The sequence below is a fragment of the Schistocerca nitens genome, chromosome 8 (assembly GCF_023898315.1).
Source record: "Schistocerca nitens isolate TAMUIC-IGC-003100 chromosome 8, iqSchNite1.1, whole genome shotgun sequence".
In the NCBI taxonomy this organism is placed as follows: domain Eukaryota; kingdom Metazoa; phylum Arthropoda; class Insecta; order Orthoptera; family Acrididae; genus Schistocerca; species Schistocerca nitens.
The window spans coordinates 100,196,246-100,212,566 of record NC_064621.1 but is presented as its reverse complement, the minus strand read 5'-3'; the positions used below and the strand labels follow the sequence as shown (position 1 = coordinate 100,212,566).

The 16,321-nt window shown below is 44.5% G+C and overlaps 1 protein-coding gene across 3 annotated transcripts in view; it reads right to left on the bottom strand.

Moving 5' to 3' along the window:
* The window catches only part of LOC126198470 (cytochrome P450 4C1-like), a 130,184-nt gene that overhangs the window by 31,534 nt on the left and 82,329 nt on the right, over positions 1 to 16,321 (bottom strand). The window lies entirely within an intron of this gene.

The window sequence follows — 16,321 nt, the reverse complement described above, 5'->3', positions numbered from 1 at the left end:
AACGCTGAAAAATCTGCAGTTGAGATACCAGAAATATTCAAGCATATGGCTTCTTGCTAGAGAAGAACCTTTCTTTCTGTTTGTTTGGCTCATTAATTTCAGAAGCATTATAGACAGAAAAGTGGAGGTAATGGACCTGTACCACTATTGAAATAAGCCCTTCATATGCAGTGAATGCTGTAAAGAATATCTCAAAATTGAAGGTACATGTGAACATGGTGGAAGTACAGTGAAGAATCATCTCAGAAAACATTTGCAAACAATTGTTCATAAAAATCTTACGGCTACTCAAGAAGAAAGAATTAGATAAATTTTAGGTAAGAAATGGATTTCTTATGTCCACCTTAATTCATTCTATTTATATTCTGACGTTCACCTTTTGTAAAAGAAGTATCAAATTTATTTTCTTACGTTCAGATTTTGTGAGAAAAAGAATTAATTTATAGTAAGTGAATGTGATAACAAAAAATACTTATTTTTATTAATTTTTTAAGTAATTTAATATAAAACAGGCTATTTTAAATGAAAATACGCGATTGTGACCTAGAATTGGGGGTATAGTAGTATTGTGTAGGTTCTGGGTAAGGTTTTTACAACATAGCGAACTTTTTTACTCACGAAGTGAACTTGGGAAAAAGTGGGCGTGAACCTACACAATACCTCTACTCTTGTGCCATATTACAGTCTACAGGAACTGTCTCGCGACGGTTGAAGCAATGCCATTTGCGTTTAACGGCTGCTTCCCTTGCCGGTGCTTTCCATCCTTCCCACCTCTACACTCAAATGCCTGGTGGCCCACTATGCCACATGCATAGCATTCTGGTTGCTTACACTGCTTTCTTACGTGCTCCTCTCGACCACGTCTATAACACTTGACATCAGAAGCGAACACACAGTGGTCCACTCTCCGCCTTGTGACCATACCCACCCCCTCTATAACTGCTGCTATCCTAAGTTCTCCATTCATACACTCTGTGACATTTCAGCGGGTATACCACGCAAAGAACCATCTACCGCCCTATTTTCTACCTCCTGTAATAGTACCTTATTAGCTGCTGCATTCTGTGTCTGCATTTAGCTAATAGGTTCTGTCCGAGAACGCTTCTGCAGACTCATTGCGGTGCATCGAAAACGTACTTAATTTCTCCCGAAAAAACGGCGCACTGTTCTGCTCTGGTACTGCTGGCACAAACCAGTTGCCCAGTCCTGGAACGTATGTGATTTACTAAATGTTCCGTGATACACAACATATGCCTTTGCGTTCCCCGCCAAACACATGTTAGCAATGTACGGGCTTACTTCATCTGACTACCCATATTCTTCCACAGTATTCCTAATATCCTTAACGAAAACTGTCGCATCCTCCGTTGCCTTGCCCGAGAATAGATTAATCATTGTCACCACTGCCGGGTAATACGGAACAGAAGGCACTCTCAATCCAGACTTGCTTCCCCATGAGTCCAATTGTGACTGATCGTGACTGTCATTATGAGCTTCTAACTCACAATTAAGTAGAAGCACATGTTTCCACCATTTTGAATACTCTACTTCCACCTTAACTCAACCTTTTTTTTTTTAAAAAAAAAAAGAAACACTAACTTGCCTTTAAACCTACTCAAAGAATTCCTTGGGCGAATCATCGCCCATCTACACTTAGTACAACTACTAGACAGATGACCAGTATGCGTACTTACAGAACACACAGCTGCTACAGCACTGGTTAACAGCAACTCGTGCCAGACAAAAGATGGACGCCTCACTGGCACTAAATTATCGTGTTCACCAATCCCTCTAAACAATTATAAGACCACAGATGACTGTGGCTTCAGAAAAACAATTGTAAACTTCGTGTACTGTAGCTCACACAACTAAGTCTGAGACGAGACTCAACATATTGTGTTGAAAAGCAGAATGACTACTTCCTGAAACCAATTTGATACAACCCCCTTGAGCTCAGGAGTGGTAATTTGTCTGAGCGACCGAAAGATGTGGTTTGGGAGAGAGGGGTGACTCATGCCGAAGGATGCAGAGAAACATAAGAAAGTTTGTCATTGACATCAATTGCATGGAAGGTACACAGCAGCCTTCCACCGACGCTGTTGATAGCGCTGCACATCGTGCATGCTTGGGTCAGCGCCAATGCCAATGGCAGAATCTGCCGAGCCCTCCAGATGTGGCGTTATTACTCACGACATGGCTAAGTGACCGCCATGTGTCTCGCATGGGCCGGTAGCCTGGGACCCGGTTGGCTGCTCCCTCAAGCGCAACTCGGAGACCCCATGCAGAGCGTCGAAGGGAAAGAGTCAGCCTTAGAAGCTCCCGTCGTCCACCGAGTACAGATCGGTCCGTGACAGCTGATAGATCTGCCGTGAGTTCGAGTCCCCGGACCAACTCCTGTGAACGGCAGTTGCTGTCTACCGACCAATGTCACCCACAGAGAAGAGGGTAGCAGGCCTCTCGCTCCTCAGGCCTGTGAAGCTCCACGGTGGGGCCTTCCCCTCTGCAGCTATGGTGCGTCCGTGCAGTGGAGGTTGGTGGTAGTTTCAGTGGGCCGCCAATGTCCCTCACCAGAAGGTCTTCGTGGTTGGCCCGCAACTTAAAGAATCGTCATTCTCTCCGGTTGTAGACGCAAACAGAGTGGCGACACGACTGCTTGCTTTGAGCCTCAGGGCTTGCATATTTATACGTTTTTTCCCTACGCCTTTGACGGAGTTCCTCTTGAGGGGACAAGTGGAGTGCTCTTTGATAATTACAGCGACAGCTTTCCTCGGCCCGCTTCGGCCCCTACACAGAGGTCATTCGACACTGCTTCCACTAGACATAGATCATTAGGCATTGCTGAAACGGCAATGTATGGGTTTTTCAGAGCACGTCAGTGTCCTGTGCTGCTCTGATTGCTTCACACATACGTACGGAGCCCTCGTGGCCGTGCCTTCTGTTGTGTTGGCTGAAGAGCCAACACCGTGTTACTAGAGGAGGCCGAAATGCACGCTTTTTAGCTCACGCAGACTGGCGTGAGGAGGGAAGAACTATACTGACGTGAGGTCTGGAACATGACAAGGAATGAGAATTCAGAAAGCGGATGTAGCTAGTTTGATACTTAACTTTAATCCATTAATGATGAACGTCGCTCTTGACGGTACATGATTCACAATATTATCAGTTCAGAATACATTCTTGAAGAATATGGCGCCTTGCTAGGTCGTAGCAAATGACGTAGCTGAAGGCTATGCTAAACTGTCGTCTCTGCAAATGAGAGCGTATGTAGTCAGTGAACCATTGCTATGAACGTCGGCTGTACAACTGGGGCGAGTGCTAGGAAGTCTCTCTAGACCTGCCGTTTGGCGGCGCTCGGTCTGCAATCACTGATAGTGGCGACACGCGGGTCCGACGTATACTAACGGACCGCGGCCGATTTAAAGGCTACCACCTAGCAAGCGTGGTGTCTGGCGGTGACACCACACCTTCTCGCCTGCAAATTGTATCATAAACCTGCCTCGTAGAATCATTTGCTAAATAACAACACTGCTCGCGGCTGCCATTCGATGTGGCAATCGGTCCCTTAACTACTACCTTCTAGGTATAAAAAAATCTAAACTCCTCCTGAACAGGTCATGAAGGCGCAACGCTACCGACCTGCCGCCGTGTCGTCCTCAGATCATAGGCGTCACTAGATGCGGATATGGATGGGCATATCGTCAGCACACTGCTCTCCAGACCGTATGTCAGTTTCTGAGACCGGAGCCGCTACTTTTCAATCACGTAGTTCCTCAGTTTGCCTCACAAGGGCTGAGTGCACCCCGCTTTCCAACAGTGCACGGCGGACCGGATGGTCATCCTTCTAAGGGCTAGCCATACCGACAGCGCTTAACTTCGGTGATCTGACGGAACTGGTGTTACCACTGCGGCAAGGCCATTGGCTCCTCCTAGCTATAGGTGCTCGAAATTTACAAGAATTCCCCAATACTTATTCGTGGCGCATCAAAGAATAAGGAATGACGGTTAATATGTGCGAGGACCAAGAGGGAGCGATAAGAATGGAATGTGCTTGGAATAAAATTAACATTCTAGTCAGTACAGAATACTGATTGATAGTAAATTGAGGAAAGACAGAAGTAATAAGCAGTAGTACAAATGAGATTAGGCGTAAACATAACATCCGTATTGGTGACGAAGGAATAGATTACGTGAAAAAATTTTGCTACCTGGGAAAGAAAATAACACATGACAGACGAAGTAAACAGGACACAAAAAGGAGACCAGCACAAGCAAAGAATATATTTCTGGACAAAATAATTCTACCAGTGTCGAACATCGGACTAAATCAGAGGAACAGGTTTTTGGACAATGCGTCTGGAGAACAGCATTATATAGAAGTGAGTCATGGACTGAGGGAAAATAGAAAAAAAAGAGAAACGTAGCGTTTGAAATATCTCGCTATAGAAGGGTGTTGAAAATTACGTGGACAGATGAGGAATCGTGATGTTCCCCAAAGAATGGGTGAGGAAGGAGTATAAGGAAACACTGAAAACAAGGAGGAACCAGGCGACAGGAAAAGTGTTAAGATGTAGGACGTTGTTACTGTTGTACTTCTCAGTCCGAAGACTGGTTTGATGCATTACAGCTTGCAATAGTTTGAAAATTTTAGTCAGCGGTTGTGTCCGGATTGCTCAAGTGGTTAAGGCAACCACTCATGAGCAGCGATATTTCTGGGTTCGAGTTCCGGTCTGAAAGCAATTTTCAACTTCCGCCATTGCATTACCACAGTGCCCTGTGCGGCTGGGAGTTACGAATCCCCATCCATCCCATCCATTTCTTCCCCATTCTCTATTTCGTATGAGAGTTTTGTCATGGCTGCCTCTCTCAGCAGTTCTGAGGGAACGTTCTTTACTCCAGAGCCATTATTTTGGCTTATCACTTTAAGTGCTGTGTCAAATTCTCTTCTCAGTATCATATGTTCCATCTAACCTTCATGTAAGTCTTCTTCTCTGTCTGTAATATTGCCTTCAACTTTATTTACCTTTTATAACCCCACTATGTACTCCTTCTGCCTTTTAGCTTACCTATCTTTACTTAATACTGGTTTTGCAACTGAGCTCTTGATACTCATGCAGCTGCTCCCCTTTTCTTCAAAGGCCTTTTTAATTTCCTTCTAGGTGGTGTCTCTTTCTCCTAGTTATACAGGTTTCAATGGGCTTACATTTATCCTCGTATCATTACTGCTTAGCCATTTTGCACTATCTATTAATTTCATTTTTTAGACATTTGCGTCCCTTTTCTTCTACTTTATGTGCTGCATTTTTATAATTTCTCCTTCCATCAAATAAATTCAGTATCTCCTGCGATACACAAGGGTTTTTACTAGACCTTGTTTTGTTTTGGCTGTTTGATTCACTGCTGCCTTTACTATTCCATAATTCAAAGCTACCCATTCTACTGTATTCGTCTCCATTGTTTTCCTTTGAAACTCTCATCAGTTTCTCCTTCTTTCAACTTATCCAGCTTCCATCTCCTTACTTTTCTAAGGTTCTTCAAGTGATTCAGCTTTAATCTACATTTCGTAACCAATTAGTTATGGTCAGAGTCCATAACTGTGCCTGGAAGTGTCGTAAAGCGTGAAGTCTGGCTCTGAAATCTTTGTTCTACCATTATATAATCAATATGAAACCTTCTGGTACCTCCAGGTCTGTTCCACATGTACGACCATTTTTTAGGCTTCTTAAACCAAGTGATAGCGACGATTAAATTGGCTTCTGTTAATAGTATTGCCAGACAGCTTCCGCTTTCATTCCTTTCCCCCAGTCCATATTCTCACACTGTTTTTCCTTGTCTTCCTACTATCGAATTATAATCACTTGTCGTACTTAAATTTTCTTCTTCCTTAACTATCTGCGTAAAGTATTTTAATTCAACATATTTGTCTTCATCATCTGCAGAGCTACATGGCATACAAACTTGTTGGCTTTATGACTGTCTTGGCTACGGTAATGCATTCACTATGTTGCTCATAGTAGCTTACCTGCATTCCTATTTTCTTGTTCATTGTTAACCTACACCTGCGTTACCTCGGTTTGTTTTTGTATTTATAGCCTGTACTCAAGTGATGAGAAGCCCTATTCATCCTGTCACTGAGTTTTACTAATGCTCACTATATCTCACTTCAACCTTTTGTGTCACCTCGTCACTATAGGCTTGTACCATGGGAAGCAAGGAGAGGATGTCGTTTGGTGGCTAGTATCCTTTTCTATAACACAATTGCACAGATGTATTAACTGGGTTCTTTATTAATATAAACAGAGGGTCCAGGTGTTGTGGTACAAGCTCTTCCGTAATAGTCCACGTTAGCCTCAGTCCAGGTGAAGTACAAGTCCAGCTATAAATAATACTCTTGTCTCTATGTGCTGCCCGATACTGAGACTCTGATTGCGACTGCGGCTGTCTGCGACTGCAAATGACTCGCAGGATGACTGACTAGCCCCTCCGGTCCGAGGCTGCGATCTAAATATTACCGGCTGAGAGGGCATTGGCGGCGCTTTTCTTACGACTCCATCTTCAGCCTCTATCGATCTTCTCGCAACCTCTTTCCTGCCTGCTGTGCTGGCGACAGCTTACGCCAGCATACAACCTATCCATTTCACTATCATACTTTGTAACTTACCTACCAGCTTCAGGAATCCAACATCACTTCCTATCCGTAGAATAGCACTTTTGCTTTCCTAATGTCGACATCCTCCTGAGTTGTCCCCACCCAGAGATCCAAACAGAGGACTATTTTACCTCTGGAATATTTTACTCAACAGGATGCCATCAACATTTTACCATTCAAGCAAAGAAGGGAAGGCAGAAAGGTTGAAGGAGTATATAGAGGGTTTATACAAGGGCAATGTACTTGAGGACAATATTATGGAAATGGAAGAGGATGTAGATGAAGACGAAATGGGAGGTAAGATACTGCGTGAAGAGTTTGACAGAGCACTGAAAGACCTGAGTCGAAACAAGGCCCCGGGAGTAGACAACATTCCATTAGAACTACTGATGGCCTTGGGAGAGCCAGTCATGACAAAACTCTACCATCTGGTGAGCAAGATGTATGAGACAGGCGAAATACCCTCTGACTTCAAGAAGAATATAATAATTCCAATCCCAAAGAAAGCAGGTGTTGACAGATGTGAAAATTACCGAACTATCAGTTTAATAAATCACAGCTGCAAAATACTAACGCGAATTCTTTACAGACGAATGGAAAAACTGGTAGAAGCGGACCTCGGGGAAGATCAGTTTGGATTCCGTAGAAACGTTGGAACACGTGAGGCAATACTAACCTTACGACTTATCTTAGAAGAAAGATTAAGAAAAGGCAAACCTACGTTTCTAGCATTTGTAGACTTAGAGAAAGCTTTTGACAATGTTAACTGGAATACTCTCTTTCAAATTCTGAAGGTGGCAGGGGTAAAATACAGGGAGCGAAGGGCTATTTGCAATTTGTACAGAAACCAGATGGCAGTTATAAGAGTCGAGGGGCATGAAAGGGAAGCAGTGGTTGGGAAAGGAGTGAGACAGGGTTGTAGCCTCTCCCCGATGTTATTCAATCTGTATATTGAGCAAGCAGTAAAGGAAACAAAAGAAAAGTTCGGAGTAGGTATTAAAATTCATGGAGAAGAAGTAAAAACTTTGAGGTTCGCCGATGACATCGTAATTCTGTCAGAGACAGCAAAGGACTTGGAAGAGCTGTTGAACGGAATGGACAGTGTCTTGAAAGGAGGATATAAGATGAACATCAACAAAAGCAAAACGAGGATAATGGAATGTAGTCGAATTAAATCGGGTGATGCTGAGGGAATTAGATTAGGAAATGAGACACTTAAAGTAGTAAAGGAGTTTTGCTATTTAGGGAGTAAAATAACTGATGATGGTCGAAGTAGAGAGGATATAAAATGTAGACTGGCAATGGCAAGGAAATCGTTTCTGAAGAAGAGAAATTTGTTAACATCGAGTATAGATTTAAGTGTCAGGAAGTCGTTTCTGAAAGTATTTGTATGGAGTGTAGCCATGTATGGAAGTGAAACATGGACGATAACCCGTTTGGACAAGAAGAGAATAGAAGCTTTCGAAATGTGGTGCTACAGAAGAATGCTGAAGATAAGGTGGGTAGATCACGTAACTAATGAGGAGGTATTGAATAGGATTGGGGAGAAGAGAAGTTTGTGGCACAACTTGACTAGAAGAAGGGATCGGTTGGTAGGACATGTTTTGAGGCATCAAGGAATCACAAATTTAGCATTGGAGGGCAGCGTAAAAATCGTAGAGGGAGACCAAGAGATGAATACACTAAGCAGATTCAGAAGGATGTAGGTTGCAGTAAGTACTGGGAGATGAAGAAGCTTGCACAGGATAGAGTAGCATGGAGAGCTGCATCAAACCAGTCTCAGGACTGAAGACCACAACAACAACAACAATCTGTTTGGTAAATGTAACCAGTAGTTTCCCACAGCTTTCGGCTATTCACAGTACCAGTACAGCAAACTGTGATGGCTAACGTTACAAGGCCAGATCAGTCTCTCATCCAGCAACCAAAGTTTGCTTCATCTCTCCATAGATATCCCTCTCTTTTTTTTTGTTCCACCTACAGTATCACTATCTGTATCGTTGGGGCATGCAGGCGATCCCATCTCAGTAATGTATTTGGGGCAGAAGACATCAGATAAAAACTTCTATAGTAGTAGAGGGAAATGTAGAGCGTAAAAACTGTAGGGCTGGAAAGAGATTGGAAATGCTGCTCTGAGATGAAGATGTTGGTACAAAGAGAGGAACTGATGGCTGGCTGCATCACACCAGTCAGTGGACTGATGACTCAAAACGAAACAAGCGCCACACGGGGTAGCTGTGTGGTCTAGGGCACCTTGCCACAGTTCACATGGCTCCCCCTGTTGGAGGTTCGATCTTCCCTTGGTCATGGGTGTGTGTGTTGCCCGTAGGGAAAGTTATTTTAAGCTAGATTAAGTAGTGTGCAAGCCTAGAGACTGATGACCTCGGCACTTTGGTCCCATAGGAACTTACCACAAATTTCAAATTTTCCGAAACCAGTGGTACTGATTTCTACAACTGTCGATCTGAGGCTTACTGCAGTTGTCTGTGCGCTGGGGACACGGTATTCTGTGTAACATTAACGTATCACTATTGAAGTACACTACTGGCCATTAAACTTGCTACACCAAGAAGAAATGCAGATGATAAACGGGTATTCATTGGACAGATATATAATACTAGAACTGACATGTGATTACATTTTCACGCAATTTGGGTGCATAGATCCTAAGAAATCAGTAGCCAGAACAACCAGCTCTGGCCGTAATAACGTTCTTGATACGCCTGGGCATTGAGTCAAACAGATCTTGGATGGCGTGTACAGGTACAGGTGCCCATGCACCTTCAACATGATACCACAGTTCATCAAGAGTAGTGACTGGCGTATTGTGACCAATTGCTCGGCCACCATTGACCAGACGTTTTAAATTGGTGAGACATCTGGAGAATGTGCTGGCCAGGGCAGCAGTCGAACATTTTCTGTATCCAGAAAGGCCTGTGCAGGACCTGCAACATGCGGTCATGCATTATCCTGCTGAAATGTAGGGTTTCACAGGGATCGAATGAAGGGTAGAGCCACGGGTCGTAGCCGGCCGGAGTGGCCGAGCGGTTCTAGGCGCTTCAGACTGGAACCGCACGACCGCTACTGTCGCAGGTTCGAATCCTGCCTCGGGCATGGATGTGTGTGTGATGTCCTTAGGTTAGTTAGGTTTAAGAAGTTCTAAGTTCTAGGGGCCTGATGACCTCAGATGTTAAGCCCCATAGTGCTCAGAGACAAGCCACAGGTCATAACACATCTGAAATATAACGTCCACTGTTCAACGTGCCGTCAATACGAACAAGACGTGTAACCAATGGCACCCCATACCATCACGCCATGTGATATGCCAGTAGGGCGATGACGAATACACCCTTCCAATGTGCGTTCACCGCGATGTCGCCAAACACGGATGCGACCATCATGATACTGTAAGCAGAACCTGGATTCATCCGAAAAAATGACGTTTTGCCATTCGTGCACCTAGGTTCGTCGTTGAGTACACCATCGCAGGCGCTCCTGTCTGTGATGCAGTGTCAAGGGTAACCGCAGCCATGGTCTCCGAGCTGATAGTCCTTGCTGCTGCAAACGTCGTCGAACCGTTGGTGCAGATGGTTGTTGTCTGGCAAACGTCCCCATCTGTTGACTCATGGATCGAGACGTGGCTGCACGATCCGTTACAGTCATGTGGGCCGGCCGCGGTGGTCTAGCGGTTCTGGCGCTGCAGTCCGGAACCGCGGGACTGCTATGGTCGCAGGTTCGAATCCTGCCTCGGGCATGGGTGTGTGTGATGTCCTTAGGTTAGTTAGGTTTAAGTAGTTCTAAGTTCTAGGGGACTTATGACCTAAGATGTTGAGTCCCATAGTGCTCAGAGCCATTTGAACCATTTTTGAACAGCCATGTGGATAAGATGCCTGTCTTCATCTCGACTGCTACTGATACGAGGCCGTTGGGGTCCAGCACGGCGTTCCCTATTACCCTCCTGAACCCACCGATTTCATATTCTGCTAACAGTCATTGGATCTCGACCAACGCGAGTAGCAATGTCGCGATACGATAAACCGCAATCGCTATAGGCTACAATCCGACCTTTATCAAAGTCGGAAACGTGATGGTACGCATTTCTCCTCCTTACACGAGGTATCACAACAACGTTTCACCAGGCAACGCCGGTCAACTGCTGTTTGTGTATTAGAAATCGGTTGGAAACATTCCTCATGTCAGCACGTTGTAGGTGTCGCCACCGGCGCCAAACTTGTGTGAATGCTCTGAAAAGCTAATCATTTGCATATCACATTGAGAGGTGGTATGAGCCCCCTCTCATATTTCTATCTTACGATTCTCCTCTCTAGTTGCATGCGGTGGAGGTTCCGTTGCTATTCCTTCACACGCGGACTTCCCATGCAGCGTCTCTCGCCACCCGGGTGGTCCAGTGACAGGCGGGCTCTTCTGACTTTGAAAGGGTAGGCCGACAGGTGTGGGGGGTCGAGTGAATACTTTCCGGACGCCGACATTGTCAGGAGACGCGCCCGCGGGAGCCAGAAGTGGCGGCTGGGCTGGAGGTTCCGTTGCTTCGCAGAAGCTTAGCGAAAACACTTTCTGGCGGGCTACCAGCGAGGCGTGGGAATGACTTATGTACCCAGGCAGCTGTGGCGGGAAAATTCCCGCGCTTTCTGCAAAATAGGAACCGTGATTGGCTTGCTCAGGGCATAGCTCCGTGACGGAGCAAAATCAGCACAGAAATTAGCGCCAAGAATCTCCATTGGTGGAATGGTAGTGCTCCGGCAATGGAGTGGAATTTCCGCCGGTTTTCGAGTTGCTGATTGGAACGTACCACGGCCACTGTCGTGGGGGCGGGAATGTTGTGTGTTCGGCCTGTACGGGTGCTCTGGGTAGTCGGCAGTCGCCTTTCGGTCGAGGACGTCGAAGCAACCAGCCCTCGCCTGCGGTACGCCAGATCGTGTTCTGGGAGATAAGAAGACCGTTTGGTAATGTACGTCCGCAGCACCGGCAGATAGGGATTTTCCTAGGTGACAATCAGAGCTCAGCAGAGCGCGCCTGTTCATCCTTTTCTAACTTTGTTCTGTTTCGAGTAGCAGCAATTACTGTTGGGTTAGCTGTGTGTCTCTCTTGAGATTTGAGTGGAAAGGAATTGGCTCCACATACCACTTCGTCTTAAACCTCACGATCTAAGTTAGGGACAACTTCACCTTTATAGTGTTTGTATGAATCTCCAATTTTAGCCAATTTTATGTTTTATAAATATTTCCTGTATTTCTTTTACTATTCTGTGTTTAATCTTAATAAATCATATTGTTATTTTGGACAGAACTTTCATTCTGTTAATCGATAGAGCAACCCTATCATTCCTCACTATGCTAATGAAACCTTGGTTTATTTAACTTATTTATCAAATTAAATTATTGCAGGTGCCAAACTCTCTTCTACTCCACTAGCAGGGTTGATTAGAGTCAGTTTGCGTATTTCTTTTATCCTTGTGCAACAGCAAAAGTCGGAGTTAGAATAGGAGGGGCTTAGAGCATGATTTACATATGTGGATTCTAGTAGAACTTAGTGATAAATACACTGCTAGCCCCGGCACCTCGCATAAAATGGCGACCCTTGGCCTCGGATCTTTCCTGTGAATCTCTGATAAGCAAACAGGATTCTTAGTAGGAACATTCAATTTTTTTCTTTACTTTTTTTTAATAATTAATACCCTAGTTCTTTTTTCTGGTTGTTCCGCGTTTAGTTTTAAGTAGCGGCGCATGATTACAGTTATTGTTTTCAGTGTATATATTTTTGTTTGTTCATTGTTTTTGTGTTTCGTTGATGTGGTGTCCGTACCACATCGCACTTTGTCGGATTTGTGTGCGGTTTCTGTACCACATCAAATTGCGTTTGTGATTACAGCGTTGTTGAAATTTTATGTCTATGTGTAAAAACACAGGGAGTAGATTATTTTTACTGTGTATTTTAGATAAATTTTGTTTCTCATGAATGATCACGAGAAGTAATTCTTGACTATTGGTGAGCGAAGCTAAAACAAAAGTGGATACTATAATGGATAAGGGACACGTTACTGACGGGGATAGGTTCGGAGGTGAGATGGGAACATTTTTAGCAGGACAGGACGACAGGGTCATTGATGAGGACGGCGATTTGGACGCGATCTTAGAGCAACGTCGCGACCGTGATTATGATAGCGAGGTAGAGGATGAAACAGAGACAGGCACACAGGTCGAGACGGCAGCAGAAGTTTATAAGCAAACGAACGAGAGCAGACAGGGGCCAGCTCGGTCACGTCAGAGCTCTAGCGCCCAGGTGTCCAGAGTTACATCGCCCATGTGTGACGAGGATGAAAAAGATGACATTAACCCAGTACTGAGCTTCCTACGATCAATGAAAGAAGAAGATGAGAAACAGCGTAAGAAGGACACTCAGACTATAATTTCGCATATAGGGGAAATTCGTGGGGAATTACTAACAATAAAGAAAGAATGTGGAGAAGCAAAACAATTGTCAATGGTAGCACAAAAAGTAGCAGGCCTAGCCCAAACGGCAGCAACAGGGGCAATGAAAATCGCAAAAGTAACTTCTCAACTTGTAGGTCGCTTGCGACGTGCGACACAAGCCCACTCAAAATCCCTAGCGTACTTAAAAACCCAAGGTAATATTGCGGTTACGAACATCACGAAACGAATGAAAGGAGTAGAGAGACGGATAGCAAAACTAGAGCAAAACGGGCACACGAGCACTGCGCGTTCGGATACTCATGATGGAGTACACAGAATTGTGTCTCCGAGGAAAAGCCCGCCGTGCTCTAGCCCAGTGACAGAGTGCGGAACTAACAATGCACACGCAGAAACACCTAGTAATAGCTCCAATAATTGTAGCCCACTTAGGAGAGTGAATTCTGAGTGCCACTGCCATTGTGATACAGAGGTAGCACATCACAGTTATCAGCAAGGCAGATCAGGACACTCAGCAGACGTGCAAGTATCGGAAACGAGTGACAACACCCGTGCGAGGATCGGACAGGATTTTGATCACAAGCACTTCCTGTCGATACTAAAATTCCAAAAGTTCAGAGATAATGGAGGGTCGATGCATCCCAAGAGCTGGGTGATGCAGTTTACAAACTCATTACCGTCATCATGGCCAACCCTGGCAAAATTAGAATTCATGTGTGGACACATCGAAGGCCAAGCCGCGGAAAAGATGCGGGATGTGGCAGCGACGTGTCAGACTTATCAGGAATTTGTTGATGCGTTCCTGGGGATCTACTGGTCAAAGGAAACGCAAGACAGGATTAAAGAGGAAATAATATTTTGTCCTGAACTGGAAGTGTCCGGGCATAGGAGCGCAACCAAATTTTTTGATGATTTACTTAAGAAGAATCAGTTTTTAGATAGTCCATATAGCAAGGGAGAAATCATCAAATTTTGTTTTTCCAAATTGCCTGTTAGGTATCAACAGACACTTGTCGGCAAGTGTGGATCCGACATAGAAGCATTCAAGAGTCTATTGCGCGAACTCGAAGTAGTCTTCGATAAACAAGACGCAAAGGACAGGAAGAAGGCGCAAAATAACAAATACCACGGGCCAGCAAGGGCAGACGACAACAGATCGCATAATCGCGCTCGTCAGTTAGGAAACCAGGGTTACGGAAATCAAGGTTACGCAATTCAAGATTATGGAAACCAGAGACACGGAAACGAGAACGTTAGGGAACAGGGTCAATCTAGACAAGGAACCTGGGACAGGAGGAATGGCGAACGGCAAAGCGACCGTAATTGGAGAGAGCGAAATCAAGGACAACAGGAGAACCAGGAGATTGAAATTAGACCTCCGAATCCTAATGCACGTCAGAGGAGGGGGAGTCTAAGAAGGGATTGACGCTAGTCCATAGGATTCCACCACATCTCTCACACACAGAAGTTCGTGGAATAATAGTAGTTTCAGTGGTGTACATAGTAGAATAGGCAAATATATGAACCTTTCTTCGGGGAACAATAATTGTTGCATTAATAGATTAAGATTGTTAAATTATTAACACGCTGCATTGTCTCACATAAGAATTTACTGCTGCTATCCTCTTTTTGTTTATGTTCGCGATCTCCAATGTCGATGGAGTAGGAGACACTACCTTTTCATGAGCAATGTTTTTGTCCATTCCTATCTGGTGTCCATGTTGAGGGATAATGATGAGTGACGAGATGTTGCACAAACGGGCGCATACAAGAACGTGCTCTTAGAAGCGTTCTGAGAAGTCGTGATACGCTCAATAGCGGCCACAACCAGTTCGTGAATCGTTCATACCAATGCTTGCAGGCACGCGTCAGTGCACTGCAAGATTGTGGTATATTGCGTGATTTCGAGGATGAATATGGGCAGTATAGTTTTTTTTTGCAGAGCTGCGCCAGCATCGTTGTCTTGCAAGTCGGGGTGATCCTGTGAGCGTTTTACTCCAATGGTGCCCTAGACGAGAGAAATGCGAGCATAAAGCCTACCATGCCAATGTGCTGGTTGGGGATTTAGTGTGCTGCTCGTGACTGTCACAGATGAATAACCAGGGACTTATACTTGGATATTCGTGACAAACTGTGTAGCTGGCGTGTGTTGGGCGACTGAATCCTTAACAGGAACCAGTCCTGGCTTGGTCATATTACATTGCTTCTGGAAAGGTGTGCTTTGATCCCGAAAACCGCATCAGATAGAGAAGGAAGTTGCAACTATAAATTTATTGTCGTGTATAGCCATGGCTAACCCAGTCTCTGGAGTTTCAGTGAGGCGTAATGAAAACTCGGAGGTCATGTCGTACGGCGCGCACATCACTGTCGTCAATAGCGGCGAGCAGCGAGACATCTCAACGTAACAGGAATTATGTAAGAGTATTGTATAAGGTAAAAAAAAAAATAATAAATAAATAAATAAATAAATAAAAGTGACAGTACGATATACTAAGATAAGTTAAACTGTAGGATTTAACAATAACTAGATTAATATTGTGGGGGTTTTCTACCACAAATGTTTGGCGCGCCTGTTGGGATGTTATTTTTCAGGTCATCAAATCACAGACCCGAGATGGAGGGACGACCGGCGAGCGAACGTAGAATAGTTGCATGTCTTTATAGTTCAGTAAAACTTCAGCCTGCATAAGAACATAATTTATTCAGAAGACATAGAATGTAGATCGTTGACATATGGTAGTTAATTCTTGAGCATGTCTACTGTCGATCTATGTAATTAATAGTAATATTAGTGCGGGCCCGCACATTTAGTTGTTCATCCATTACAAAGCATCAGTTATCACACACCATGTACATACTGAGATTGGTCTCTACACATATATCAAAATAAATTATTTCCATGTCTAGATTAGATGTTATAATGATTGCCATAGATTAATAACTATAAAAGTAAAATAAGAGTGTCTGAAATGACAGACCATCAATGTTTCATTATGTAAATTTATTATAACATAGAAGGTCATGGGAAAAAGTTAGGCATAAGATTTTTGTAAGAACTGTGCAGATGACGAGGATCGTGGCAATGCGGAGGCCGGCCGGAGCGGGAACAAGAGGTCTACGGCTACCTGCAAGAAAAGAGCGTCAGCACCCCAACTGACGTGAAGGGCGAGAGCATCCGGTCCACAGGCTGACAGTCACCCGGCCGCATACCTGAGGGATTACGCGG